The sequence below is a fragment of the Camelus dromedarius genome, chromosome 12, assembly GCF_036321535.1.
Source record: "Camelus dromedarius isolate mCamDro1 chromosome 12, mCamDro1.pat, whole genome shotgun sequence".
Lineage (NCBI taxonomy): Eukaryota > Metazoa > Chordata > Mammalia > Artiodactyla > Camelidae > Camelus > Camelus dromedarius.
In genome coordinates this window covers 34,095,116-34,108,987 of record NC_087447.1, presented here as the reverse complement: position 1 = coordinate 34,108,987, position 13,872 = coordinate 34,095,116, and the positions used below count along the sequence as shown (strand labels likewise).

The 13,872-nt window shown below is 49.9% G+C and overlaps 1 protein-coding gene across 9 annotated transcripts in view; it reads left to right on the top strand.

The window, feature by feature from the left end:
* NAV2 (neuron navigator 2) overlaps positions 1–13,872 on the top strand; it is a 690,497-nt gene that overhangs the window by 575,566 nt on the left and 101,059 nt on the right. The window lies entirely within an intron of this gene.

The window sequence follows — 13,872 nt, the reverse complement described above, 5'->3', positions numbered from 1 at the left end:
GGAATTTCGATGTGAGTGGTTGGAAATCACGGTGCTCTTTTTGGATGTGAAATCTCACACGTTGGAGGGCCAGCTCTCAGTAGCGCGGGTCCAGCCTCTTGCTATTCTCTTAGCCCGACATACTTTTTGCAGAGAACGTGAGGACTCCTGTAGTTCTCTGGCTTCGGAGAAATAGGGCACCATTGTTAAAGAGACAGACAGTGAAGTTACCCCCCAGAAATGGAATTTGTCTTGGCGGGGAGGTAATTAGGTTGGTTGGTTGGTTTTGATGGAGGTACTGGGGATGTTAAGCTTGCGCTCTACCACCGAGCTATAGCTCTCACCCCACCACATGGAATTCACTGCAGGGGAACCTTCACCTTCTCTCGGGGGCAGCTGAGAAGCTTGGGCTGGGGTGGAGACTGCCGAACTAGTTGTCGGGAACTTGACATCTGCCCAGGGCCCAGGCTCTGCCACCAACTTGAATGTGTCCTTCTCAGAGTCTCCCCACTGTCCAAGGTGGTGATTTATACCAGAGTTGACAAAAGACTGCTCCACTCCACTGCCAGCTCAAGTCAGCTTTTTTCCTGTAATTTTATTTAAAGTATTGGTTTGAAAAGCCGTTTGCAAACTACTCCTTCTAAGGCTAAGAATCTCTATAACTAAACTCTTTGGAGTAAATATCAGCCAAAAAAAAAAAAAGTCAGTTGTTTTAACAGTCCCACTGGAGATTTCACTGTTTGCTAAATTATTTTGCTTATGTGTGTTCTCTTGTAAACATGGAGTTGCTTAGTAAATCTATTAGCATAAAGTGGAGGCCTTACGAGGTACATTTCCCCTCGTAGCAGAAGCGGAGTCTGCGCTAGGCAGTTTAATTTAATGCTTCATTGCAGGGTTAATGGAATTATTATAGATCACAGCTGAGCTTGTTTCTGCTTTTTGGAGGTGGAAGATTGGGTGGGAGCTGGAGAGATGGGTGGCATTCACTCTGCTGTTCCCATTCAGCCTCTGTGGTGGGACCAAATGGACAGCAGTGTCTTCTGGTTCTTCCCAGACTGGGAGATGTTCTGCCCAAACTGGAATTGCTCAAATGTGATCAGTTAAGACTGAATGGAGGGGGTGAGGATGTAGCTCAGTAGTAGAGTGTGTGCTTAGTGTGCACAAGGTCCTGGGTTCAATCCTTGGTACCTCCATTAAAAACAATGAATAAATAAATAAACCTAATTACTACCCCCCCCCCCCCCAAAAAAGAGATGTTTAAAGACTGAATAGATAACTGACCACTTTTTGAAGAAAAAATTCAGGTGGCTTAGGAAAAAGATTTAATAATGCTTATAAATTTCCTATTTCATATGGGTGGACCTGTAGGCTGTGAGATACTCTGCATTGTTCTTGAATATGTTAAATTCCTTTAATCCCCAAAGTTAGTGTAAACAGACCATAGAAATGCTTTATCTTTGGCTAAGTTGAAGTAGTAGTAGATTTATTTCTTTAAAGTTCCTCATGTAAACCTCTTCCCAAAAGTATATTCTAGATGAGTGTTTCCCAAAGTGAGAGGCTAACATTAATAGTATAGGAAATAATTCTAGATGGTAGACAGGAAAATATTTCTTTTTAACAATTACATTTTAATTTTAATTAAAAAAAAAAACCCTTATAACTAGCACAGCAAACCCATGATTTAACAAATACGGCTTGGGGTAAGGGTAGCGTAGGCTTGAGACAGTTTAATGTGATCTAGCAAGGAAGGACATCACAGATGGCGTAAAGTTGTTAAATGAACAGTAGTGTGCAAATGGCTACAAGTTAGGTGATCTTAATCTTACCCCTGTAGTTGGAAATACAGTGTTTAAATAATTTAGACAACTGAAAAAAATGCAGAGAACCGAGCACCTTTCCAGAATTCTTCCCTTTTAACCTGAAAAAAGAACTAAGATGTTTCCATGACATTTTTAATAAAAAAACCCGGCCATTTCCTTAAGGATTCACCCACAAGCAGCAAACTCCATGAGTTCTGCAAAGGAAATGGGAGAAGTACCTAGAGCTGACTTCTGATTAGAGCTCAGCCAAGGGAAGACCAGCACGAGAAGGGCAGGTCACCTCACTGTACAAACAGGAACATCATTAACTTTGGCAGTGCAGCCCTGGAGGACGGCTACCCCAGGGGAGGCCCTCAAGGATGCTGACCCTCCTGGCAGGCTGTGGCTGTTTGCAGCAGGATGTGGCTGGGGTATCTTTGGGGTTATTAAAAGTAACTGATAATAACATGTACCTTCGGAGACTGGGAGCCTAGACCATGTCTGCTTGTGAGTCTCATATGTCACCAGCTGGCTTCTGAGAAATAATAAATGACGATAGTAAATTCAACATGCTAAGTCTGCCCTTGATCTCCTGTCACTCTTTAGGGTTGCCACCCAGGAGCTCCAGTTTTTACCTGATCGTCATCAGGGGCTGCTTCTAGCAAACTGAAGCCAGCCAGCTGGAAAGGGAGGATCAAAAGGGACAAATGGAGGTGGCTGATTACAAGCTGTTGGCCCCAGATAACAGACAAGTAGAGAGAGCTTTTGCCTAGAGGTCTCTGAAGTGGCAGCCTGGGAGGAAGAAGAAATAGGACAAGAAGGGCCCCGAGACTGGGCTGGCACAGTCAGATGGCTTGTTGAATTTTTGCCAGTGGCATGCACTGCTGTCTCCTCAGCACCCGTCAAAAGTTCTTGAACTCCAGCGAGCTGAGTGCTTTCAAAGCTTCCAGCTCTGCTCTGGGAAAGTTTCCACTCTCAGGTCCCTTTCTTTGTGCCCCCAGAGCATCAGTGCAGTCCATTCTGGCATCGCGCTCTAGCCCACGGTGGGCCGAGGCACTTGGATGCCCCCCCGACGGCATCCCCTGGTCACCTAAGTGTCATTGAGAGAGAGCACATGGAGGACAGAAGTCAGGCTCCTGTTCACATAGATCCTCAGAAGGACTTTGCAAAACTACTTGGTAACTTTCTCTCAACCATTAGAATGCTTAGTGAATACCAGTGGCTTTTACTAACTTAGGTAGTAATAAAAAGAAAAAGCAAAAAACTCACGCTGCTTGGTAAAACGTCAGTCTGAGACGTGAGCAAAGGAAAGTTGCCCTCCCACATCACCAAACAGGAAGAAGAAACTGCTTTTTTCCTTGTTACAAGGTGTTCTTTGCCCTGCAAATTCGGCACATTTTAGGTATTGAGATGGCGTCTCACTTGGGCTTCGGTCATTGTGTAAACCTGACTGTCTACACTGAGGACTCTGGCCTTGGTGCCCGGAGCCGTCCAAGCCTCAGCTCGAACAGGGAGTCCCACAGTGTGAGGAGCCTGCCAAGCCGAGCCCTCCTTCCTCGCCAGGAGGAGTGTCACAAGATCTCCAAGAGCCCAGGACACCGCTCGGCTTTGTGATCTGTGTGGAACAACACAGCCTCCTGGCACCGAGCAGTGCATTCAGATTCAGGCCGACCTGGGGAGAGGAGTTTAGTCCAGGCCAGAGCTCCCCAGCCAGCAGATGGAATTGGGGGGAGCCCTCACCACATGGTAGGTTCCCGTCCCAGCTATTCCTGAAGCCATAGCCCCTGTGGAGGTCTGTGGACTGGAGGGTGCACGGATGGGAATGTCTTCTCCCCTCACCCCCCCAACAAGCTTGGGGTAGGGAGAGTGACCCCCCCCCCACCCCTACCCAAAGACATCCACGGCGTAATCCCCAGCACCTGTGAATATGTTGGGCTACATGGCCAGGGGAATTAAGGTTGCTTATCAGCTGACGTTGAGATAGATGGACCTGGATTATCCAGGTGGACCCAGTGTAATCACAGGGTCCTTAAAAGTGGAAGAGGCAGGCAGGAGAGGACGGCAGAGTGATGAGATGTGAGAAGGATGCCACCTGCCCTCGCTAGCTTTGAAGATGGAGGAGGGGGCCACAGCCGAGGAAGGGGGGTGGCCTCTAACAGGAGGAGAAGGTGAAGGAGCAGACGCTCCCCGACAGCCTCCAGAAATGGGTGTGGCCCTGCCGACACCGTGACTTCAGTCCATGAGACCCAATGCAGACTTCTGTCTGAAAGAACTATAAGAGAGTACCTATTTATTATTTTCACCCAACAAGTTGATTGTGATTTGTTGCAGCAGCAATATAAAACTAATACACACCTTCATCAGAAAATAATAAAAACAGTCACAGTTGCCATTTCCCCATGGAGGGCTCTATGCTGGGAGCTGTGCTAAGCACCTTACAAACATTGTGTCGTGAATTCCTAGCCCTGACCCTCGGAGAGGAGATACTATCTTGGTTTCATCATCTTGAAGCCATGAGAGGGTTAGTAAACTCAGCACGGATGGGCTCGCCCTCACCCCTTATCCCTCTGTGGTCTCAGACCTTGGGAAAGGCCCTTTCTGACACAAAGCTGGGCCAGTTTACCCTTGGCAGCTTTGGAGGTTCGGAGATGGGGTGCCTTTTGTGGATTTTGACCGGCTGCAAGCTTGTGTTGTTTGCTGGAGGAGGAGTCCGCAGTTTCAGGATCCCAGGCCAGAGCTGACCCTTCCCTGTAGTGATGCCGGAAACCCAGGACCCCCAGAACCTGCAGACATTCTGCAGTCATTTGAAGAATTCACCCTGCTCCTGGCCCACCACTGTGTCGCACCTGAGGCATTGCTGGAGTTTCTCTCCCCAGGGTTTGGGGTCTGCAGGCCTGCAGGGCTGGGCCATGGTCTAAGGAAGGCTCCCCTAAAATGTTCCCTCTGCCCTCTGTGTCTTTTCTGCACTGTCGTTTCCTAATCTTCCCACTGGCACACTTCATACCATCTCTGGCTGCCAGTCTTTGAGCCCTGTTCCCCCTAGATCGACGTGGTGGGAGAGAGAAAATACAGATCTGCAGTGCCTAGCAGGCGAGCCCCGAGGGAGATGTGGGAGATGTGGCCATGCAGTGTAAAATAAACCAAGTTAGAAGTCCACTTCTTAGTCATGACAGCCACCTTTCCAGTGCTCCCAAGTCCCAAGTGGTTCGGGGCCACCCTGTTGGGGAGTGCAGACCCTCTGCAATAGATAGACAACATCTCATCACTGTGGACGTTCTTTTGGGCAGCGCTGAGACAGACCAACTCATTTCTGTTTCAAGAGGCAGCTGTGGTGTAAAGGGAAGATGTAGAGTTTGCTGTAAGGAGACCTGGGTGTGGTGAAAACCCCTGAGTTTCAGGGTTTTGTCTCAAAAATGAGGATGGAATTCCCATGTGCCTCACAGGACTGCTGTGAGGAGCCCCCGAGTTGATGGGGGAAAGTGCTTTATAAAGTACCGAACAAAGATCAATACTCTGATGGTTCTTCCATCCTGTAAGCTGTTAAGGGCAATCTGGGTTCTACTACTTTGCAGTTTTCTTTCCTTTATGTTTAATTAATTAACTAATAACTAAGCCCTCTTCTTTCTATAACAGCTTAGAGTAACAACGTATAACAAAAGGACAATTGTGAATTAAAAGAATGAAGTGTTAGGGCAAGGGAGAAATGTAAGTTAGACTATGACACGTAGAAAAGGGAGAAAATTGAGAGTACAGATGTACCAACCGTAAGGCCCTCCACGGTTGCATTTGTGTGGTAATTCAGCACTGAGCTTCCTGCTGGCCTAAGTGAAAATGAACTTGGCCTTCCTCCCGCTCCCAACCCCCTTCCCAATTAGTCCAGTACTATTTTGTCTTCATTTTGCTTTGCTTGGCTCCATCACTTGATTCATTCTCTCTCTCTCTCTCTCTCTCTCTCTCTCTCTCTCTCTCTCTCTCTCTCTCTTCCCCCTCTCCCCTTCTCCCCCTCTCCCCGCTTCTCCATCTCTCTCTCTCACCCCCAGCCCTTCCCCTCTCTTGCTCTCTCATTCTTCTTGCCAGCTCCTTCTGCCTGTGATACCCACCAGTGCCCCCGAGCGCTTTCAGAGTCCTGCATTCCAGGGTTGTACTCATTTTCTTGGAATAAGAAGATGCCTCTCGCAAGGCCCCCAGCATCAGTGATCTTCATTGTTTCCTTCCCACCCCATTCCCCTTTCTTGTCCTGCTTGTGTGTAGCAAGAGAAACAAAGTAGGAGAGAGTGAAAGCCGCTTTCATTTTAAAGCTCACAAAAGGAGCCTTAGAGGCAAACCTCTACTTCTGTGGTAACGGGGTAATAATTACTGCCTCGGCCTTTCCCAAGGGCCTCTTTTCTGCTGCTTCCAGGGGCTTCCTTTTTTAAGTCAGAGCTACTGCTTGTGGAAGAGGTGGGCAGGGGCCACCTGTGCTGAACAGGGGGGTTTTGCTGACAGGAAGCAAACCATCTGCACCTTAAGCCACAAAGGAATTCTCCCAGGGGGCTGTAAAGAGAAGGGCAAGAATGCTGTGTGGGGTATCATTTCTTGTGCATGCAGTATTTTCACTTAAAAAAAAAAAAAAAAAGCAGTGTAGTGGCCCCACAGGAATCTTCTGCTCCCTAATGTCACCCAACTTCAGAGCTTTGCTCTGGGCTACGTCATCATAGAAGCACAGCGGAGTGTGTGCGTGATTGGGAGCTGGGAGGACAGTTACTCCCCCAAAGTACGTTTTCCAAAAGTGGTGCCTTTTCAGTAGTTATTTAAAGGTAATTTGGAGACGTGATGATTGTTCCAGGTATGGATGAGAAGACATCTAGCAATACAAAAGCAGTAACTAGTGGACAGAGAGAAAAGTCTTTTTCTGTGGTTCCTCCCCCAGCAACCCAAAGCTTGGGCAACCCCCCCCCCCCCAATCCCAGGTCAGAATCTGACTACACCTGTGCCCTGCAACAGAAAATCACATCATGGGTTTTAATCTGGGTACCTGGGCAAGTCTTTGCATCCATCAGGATAGGCTGGGTTATGCTGTGTAACAAATAACTCCCCAAACCCACCCTCACTATCTGGCCATTGTAGAGCAGTGGAAGGCTATGTTGTACATCATTCTCACCCTAGGACTGAGCATCCCAGAAGGACAGCTATGTAGAGCAATGACAGTCCCCATGACAAAGAGAAGAGCGTGGTGAACCACATAGTGTCTCTTAAAGCTTCTGCCCTGGAATGGCTCCTTTAACTTCCACTCACTTGTCATTGGCCAAAGGAAGTCACAGGGCTACACTTAAATTCAAAGGTGAAGAGAAGGACATTTTTGGTGGGTGCCTGTGAGAACAAAAAACACATGGAGAACGGCTTAGTGACTGTCATTGTTTTATTACATGCAAGTGGCAGCCTGAGCCTAATGCCAGCCCCCCTCCGTTATTTAACCAACTCTGTATCATGCAGTTTGTCACAGATTTACTACATAGCTCTCAGACGCCAGGGACCATGCTGTGCCATCTGGCTGATGGCCCCCAGCAGCTCCCCTCAGTCGGGGGAGTGAGCACATGGATGAGGAACGCGGTGACCGAATTGGCTGAGGAATTTAAAACAATGCTCTGGGTCGTTTGTATTTCAACAAAGTATTTGGACAGTGTCTTGATATGTGACAACTTATAGCAAGCAATGATGATTGTTCAACATTGACAAAGCACCTACTATGCACCAGGCCCTGGGGATCCTGGTGAGTAAGACATAGTCCCCGCTCCCTGCCCTCAAGAAGCTTGCGGTCAAATAGATAGGAGAGAAGCCTCAATGAGCCATCATAACTCCATGTGCCAAGTGTCAGAGAATCTGTGTGCTCTGGAAGGGCCAGGGTAGCCTTGAAGGCTAAATGTTGTCCTACCTTGAGAACATGCTGTTACTGTAATAAAGTGCGGGAGGTTACTTTTCCTGTCAGTGATGATTGGAGAGATCCTTTAGAAACATTACCCAGGGTCAGAATAGGCCTGCTTATCTCTTCATCAGTTTCGGATTTTCCCTTTGTTTCCTTTAATATCCTTTGTCGCATTTGAAGAGCAGCCTAGCTGAGATTTCTGAGACTGAAATCTTAAAAGCTGATTGAAATAAGGCTGGTGCATAAAGGCAGCCCTTCCACCGGCTGTGGAGAAGTGTCCCTTGTCACAGTGTAACCTTTCAGTTGCTCATGCTGGACAGCTGTGCCTGCCCAGAGTTTTCATCCAAGATTACCTTGCATGTAAATGTATTTTCCCAAGGCTGCCTCTCCTAAGAGAGGCTTACCATGCAGGGCTGGGTGAAACAGCCTTTCAGGAGCATCAGCTGCAGCCCTCACTCTGCCAGTCGAGGCCGGGGAGATTGTTAGGGGCCCAGAGACCCTCTGTCCTCCAGGCTTCGGGGAGCAAAGTCATCTCAGCGTGTGTTTGGGAAGCAGGAACTCTGAGTAACTGATGAAACCACACACATCTCTTTGGTGAGGATGAATGCAGCCCATGCGCTAAGGGAGGGAGTGCACTCGGAACCAAGAGGCCTTATCAGAGATCCAGTTCTGCCACCGTTGAGCATCTTGGACAAGATGCCTCCCCCTCCCTGCTCCTACCATTCCTTCATCCGTGTGGCCAGACCTGCTGGTGTTTAAGGTCCTTGAGCTCCTGGGATTCAGTGTTCTTGTTTGTCGCTTGAAGGACAGTTACAGAATGACTCAGGACTGTGACTCATCCACGCGGGGCGAGACCCCACGAACGTTACGGTCTCTGATGGTCCCAGTGAAGGGTGTCGTCGTGTGATGGTGTTTCAGTTAGGAGCATGGGGCTTGTGCAGGGCCCCTGGAGTGTGCAGACCCAGCAGGCTGAGGGGCTGTCTTCTGCATGAGCAGACCTCTTCCAGAGGCGAGAAAGCCTCATTGTCCATCCTCATTGGGCTTCAGAGCTAAGCTGAGAGGCACTTAGCGGGAGAGGCAGTTAGTTGCTGATGGCAGGCACAGCAGAGTGCCCAGGGCTGAAGGGCCAAGTGAAACCTTCCCAAAGGGGAGCGCAGGGCAGACAGAGCTGCAATCAGGAGTAGGGGGGCCATGTGCCTTCCATACATGACGATGGATTTTTGCTCTAACTTGGAACTTCACCAAAATTATATTAGGAGTGGAAGCTCATAGGATTGTAGTCTTATTTTCATCCAGATAAAATTCCAAGTGACCGATAAGCAGTGAATTGTGTTTATTTGGGTGAGTGTTTTGACTCGGGATTTAATGAGACTTGGAAGTACATTGCTCCCTAAATCAGCTCTAGCAGGGGCTCTGCCTGTCCAGAGCAGGGCTGTTAGCCTTGGGAATGGGCAGTGTCAGGGAACTTGGAGCCCTGCCCTGTGATTTTTATGTGATTGGAAGGCTTTGTATGGTATATCGGAGTCCTGGAGGGCAAAACTGGGACTGACTGGGTTTATACAAGACCATGAACTTTACATATAAGGGAACAGGCCCTGAAAGGTGACGCTTCTTCCCAAAGCCGCAGTGCCGGAAGGGGCAAAGTCAGGATTTGAATTCAGGTCTCCGGGCACAGACCCTTTGCTTTCCATCACTGGGCATGCCTCCCTCTTTGTTCAGAGACTCGATGGCATCCCTCCAGAAAGGCGGCCCTCGCTGAGAGCTCATGAGCAATGGGTGAGCATATCCTAGGTGCTTTATACCAACTGAGGTGCTCACAAAGGTGACAGCATGGGGACCACTGACCTTTAAGACAGTCCCCCTCCAGGTCTCATGTCCCCATCTGAGGGTGAGGCTCCGGCCAGGCCCTGCTGCCACCGAGGGAATGTTTGTCCTTCCTTAGGAGGATTTTAGGGACGCTTGAAGCTGTGGGAGGAGTGTTTTCCTCTTAGGAACATTCAGCTTTTTCAGTGCCAGGACCTCCGACAGAGGCTTCAAAATTGCCTTTGTCCTCCTGGTCACACCTGGTGGCCTTCAGGGTCTGCCTGCAGCCGTCTTCTCCAGGAGTGGGCTCTGCTGTAGAGATCCCTGTGGCTTTCGTGTCTCGGGATGTCAGGCACAGGAGGTCGGCTGGCTGTGTGCGCTCCAGCCCCGTTGTTTCCCCTCGTCCATTGCACGCTTTGATTTATCTCCCTCATTAATCCTTGGTGCTCAGGACTGTAAAATTGCCTGAAATGAGATCTGAAGAGACTGACATTTTGAGGGATGTTGCAAGCTTGTATGGAGGAGATTAAATGGAGACTGAGGGAAATGAGCTGGTTGCATGGCTCAGTGGCCTCAAACCCCCTGACTCAAGGACTTCTATCACCGCCTCTCCCTTCAGCTTACCCTGAGATTTGGGGAGAGGGACTCCCAACCTTACTGGTAGCAAAACGAGGCTAAAAAAATTAAACAGTCCTCCTTTGCTGCCTCCTCGGGCTTCCTGGACGTGGACCATGATTAACCCATGAGAGCACGGCAGTTGCAGCGCTGGAGGAGACACGCAGCAGCACCGCCGGGCACCTTGGGTGGCACTCTGGCGGGTCGTCATCTGCAGGGTGCACAGGTAGCGCGTGCAGAAGCCACTCTGGTTTCCTCCCATCAGCCAGAAGCTACGTACTGTCCGGGCAGATGAGGGTGGATCTCCAGGTGCCCTCTGCTTTGTGCTGTAGGAGCTCTTGCAGGGAGAAGGCATCATTTTTCCGTTTTCAGTGTGGGAGCAGCTCGTGAAAGCTCGGGGCACACGAGGGATGGAGGTCCCTTGGGAGGCTGTCTAAACTCCTCCAAGGACTGTTGGCAGCCTGCAATCTGTAGTTCTGGCCTCTGAGTCTCATGTTGGCAACAGCTGCTCTCATTGATCGAGCACCTACTGTGTTTTAGGTATTCTCCTAAATGCTTTGCACATTTGCTTTTTTGTTGTTGTTAATGGAGGTACTGGGGGCTGAACCCAGGGCCTCATGCATGCTAAGCGTGTGATCTGCCACTGAGCTCTACTCACCCACTGCCTGCATGTTTGCTTTAGAAGCCAGGTGCACAGACGAGGAAGGAGAGGCACAGAAAGGATGAAGTGCCTAAATCCGGGATCTAGGATGTAAGTGTGGGTCTTGCCAGCCCTAGGTCCAGCGCTGTGGCCACCTGCCTATATCACTTCTGTGCCACAACCTACCCTTCTCTTTGTGATTTGGCTTTGGGGGGCAGTCTCACTCAGCTACTGTCCCCCTGCTTCTCCTGTCCTTGAGGAATGATGGTGGGAGAAAAAGCAGAAGATGCAATTTAAGGCCTGAGACCCCCACGGGTAATTGGCAAAAGCTGAAGTAGTCGGCACACTCCACGTCCTGGCAGGAGGTCCCACTCTGGAACCCAGCAGACTAACCACAGTGTAACAACATCAGAGGTGCAAACCTGTTAAAATCCCCAGCAAAGGTCTTGAAACAGAACTTGAAAGGGTTTATGACCCTGTGGATTTGAATGTCTCTCTGAGCCAAGCTATAATTCCAGCTCTGCTTTTGGAAGTAAAGATCAGAGCCATGATTTACAGAGGGCCTCAAAACGCAGACTGATTATGTTTCAAGACACAAGCTGCGGCCTGAAGCTGCCCTGGGAGGGCTTGGGGTACTGACCAGGCAGGGGGTAGAGGGGAGGGGAGCCCAGAGTAAAGCAGAGTGTCTAGCTGAGGCAATTAAATGTCCTTGCTTCTCACTTTAAACAAAGGCCCCGAGGTACCCTCCCAGAGGGCTATGCTCTTAATGATCTGGAATAAAGGGCTAGCAGGGCAAAACCAGAAAGCTGGTGGAGCTAATAGGGGCCCTGGCCTTGAGTGTCCCTGCAGGAAGTCTGTAGGGGAGGATGTCTGTCCACAAGCAGCGCTTGTCATGCTAATGACTCAGCCACTCTGGTGCCACAGAGGTCAGCTCCCAGACTTCAGATTTGAGCTCCCCTGGAGCCAGAGAGCCGGGACTCTTTCTCAGCATCCCCCATTCACCCGCTTCATGTGCTGCGTTTCCTGGCACAGCCCCTCAGCTCGCACCACCACTGTCCTTTTACTCCACGCACCAGCCCCAGCACAGCCACGGTGATCCTCCCCAAGTGTAGGTCTGACCATGTGCATCACCCACCTGCTTAAAACCCTTCGTGGCCCTGCTTCGCAGAGAATTAAGTGCAAGCCTCTGGATCGGTCCACTCAGCCTTGGCCACTGCTGCCACGCCAGCCTCTCGACTCCCACTTCATGGTCCACGGCACCAAACTCTTCGGTCCCTGGCACGCTGCACGGTGCTGTCCGTCTCTGTGCCTTCTGCTGGAGTGCCCTCTCCTGCCAGCCTTTGCCAGGCTGACACATGCACTTCTTTCAGCGTTCAGTTCCAACATCGCCTTACTAGACATCTCAGACATTATAAGTTTTCTTCCTCAGAGCTCCCGGAAGGACTCCATGCAATCCTTTCACTTCCAACAAAATCTCGACTATTTTTTTTTTTCTATCTTCTCTAAGCTTGAAGGCAGAGATTATCTTATTTTATCATTGCGTTTCCAGGACCTGATAACATAGTGTCTGGCACAGAGTACATGCTCAGTCAACACCTGTTGAACTGAACTCCAGTGTTAGCCGGATGAGCTATGTCTCCCCAGCTGGAGAACTTGGCTTTTTTCACTACGAACACTTGTTTTTTTCACTCTCAGCACTGACTCAGCCCTGAGCAGGGTGGGTGGCACTGAGGAGGTCTTTGGTGACAACCAGGTGCCAGCCTGACTGAGATGACTCAGGCGTGGCTGTCCCATCCAGCTGGTGTAGCACTCACCAGGGACTTGGCATGTGTGGGGTGCTGAGCTAGCCCTGTAGGTAAGGAGTCTGGAGTGGCACCTTCTGTAAAAATACCAAAGGCTTTTTCATTATCTCAAAGACCGGGTTGTGAGCAACTGTGGGAGAGGGCAGCGTGGGCAGGGCAATGCCGATGCCTTCTGGTTCAGGGGTCAGAACGAGAGCGCTGGAGCAGAGGGTAGGCTGAGCAGGATTTCTGGAGGAGAGGGGACTTAAGGTGGATCTTGGGAAACAAGTGGGATATGTACGTGGTGAGGAGGATAAGGAGTAATGTAAGTTTGGCAGGGAGGGAAATGGGATGGAGGGAAAGGCTGTCCTTTCTCTGCACACTGACTGTGTGTTTTCCAGGCTGGTTGGTGCTTCACTTGGATACTTAAAGCCTCACCTCTAGTTTCCATGTCCCACTGTGCCCTTCAGAAGTCACCTCCCCCAGCTCCAGGCTGTGCCAGAGGTCACCTCTGTGCCCTTTAGAGAAGCCTTCTGAACACAGACACTGGAAACAATAGCTGACTTATCTGTAGATGCCCTGGGCTTACAGCATTGGGACTGGCCACCTCCTAATGATTAAACACTACACAAACACCCAGTGACCAGGGTGTCCTGCCATAATTGGGCTGTAAAACAGAGGGGGCCGCAGCCGTCCCACCAACAGGAGGAGAGAAGGCTGGAGAAATGCTTTCTGTCCTAAGCAACGAGATCTCCCACAGGCAACCAGAGAACAGGCCCAGAACACTCCAAGTAGGGGCAGGGTCGGGGAGGGGAGAGGTAGGGCTCTGAGGTCACTGAGGGTGGAAAATGACAAGTACTTCCCACCCCTCTCCTGTGCAGGGTGCTCTAAGTCGTGCATTAGTGCACATCATAGCCTGGCTGGTGAGTTCGATGTTACAGGTGGGGGAGTAGAGCTTGTAACCAGTGGGGCTGGATTCAAATGAGATCTGTATTGACATTCCATTTCATCTGTATATCTGTCTGTGAGGGGAAAACTACTGTTGCCATCACCTTCAAGTTATAGAGGATGCAACTGACTCAGAGAGGCTAGGTCATTTCTCTGGAGTCACACAGCATGCTCAGTGGTAGAGCATGTGCTTAGCATGCATGAGGTTCTGGGTTCAATCCCCAGCACCTCCATTTAGAAAGAAAGCGTTAGCCCTGACCCTGGCCTGCGCTGGCCACTGCTTTTACTCCACATGCCACCAGATGGGCTTTGGGGAGTCGCGGTTTCTCATCCACCTTTTTTTCCCTCTCATACTCTTTTGATTCAAGTCCTTGAACCCGAGGTGAAGTGCAGTGGGTAAGAGCA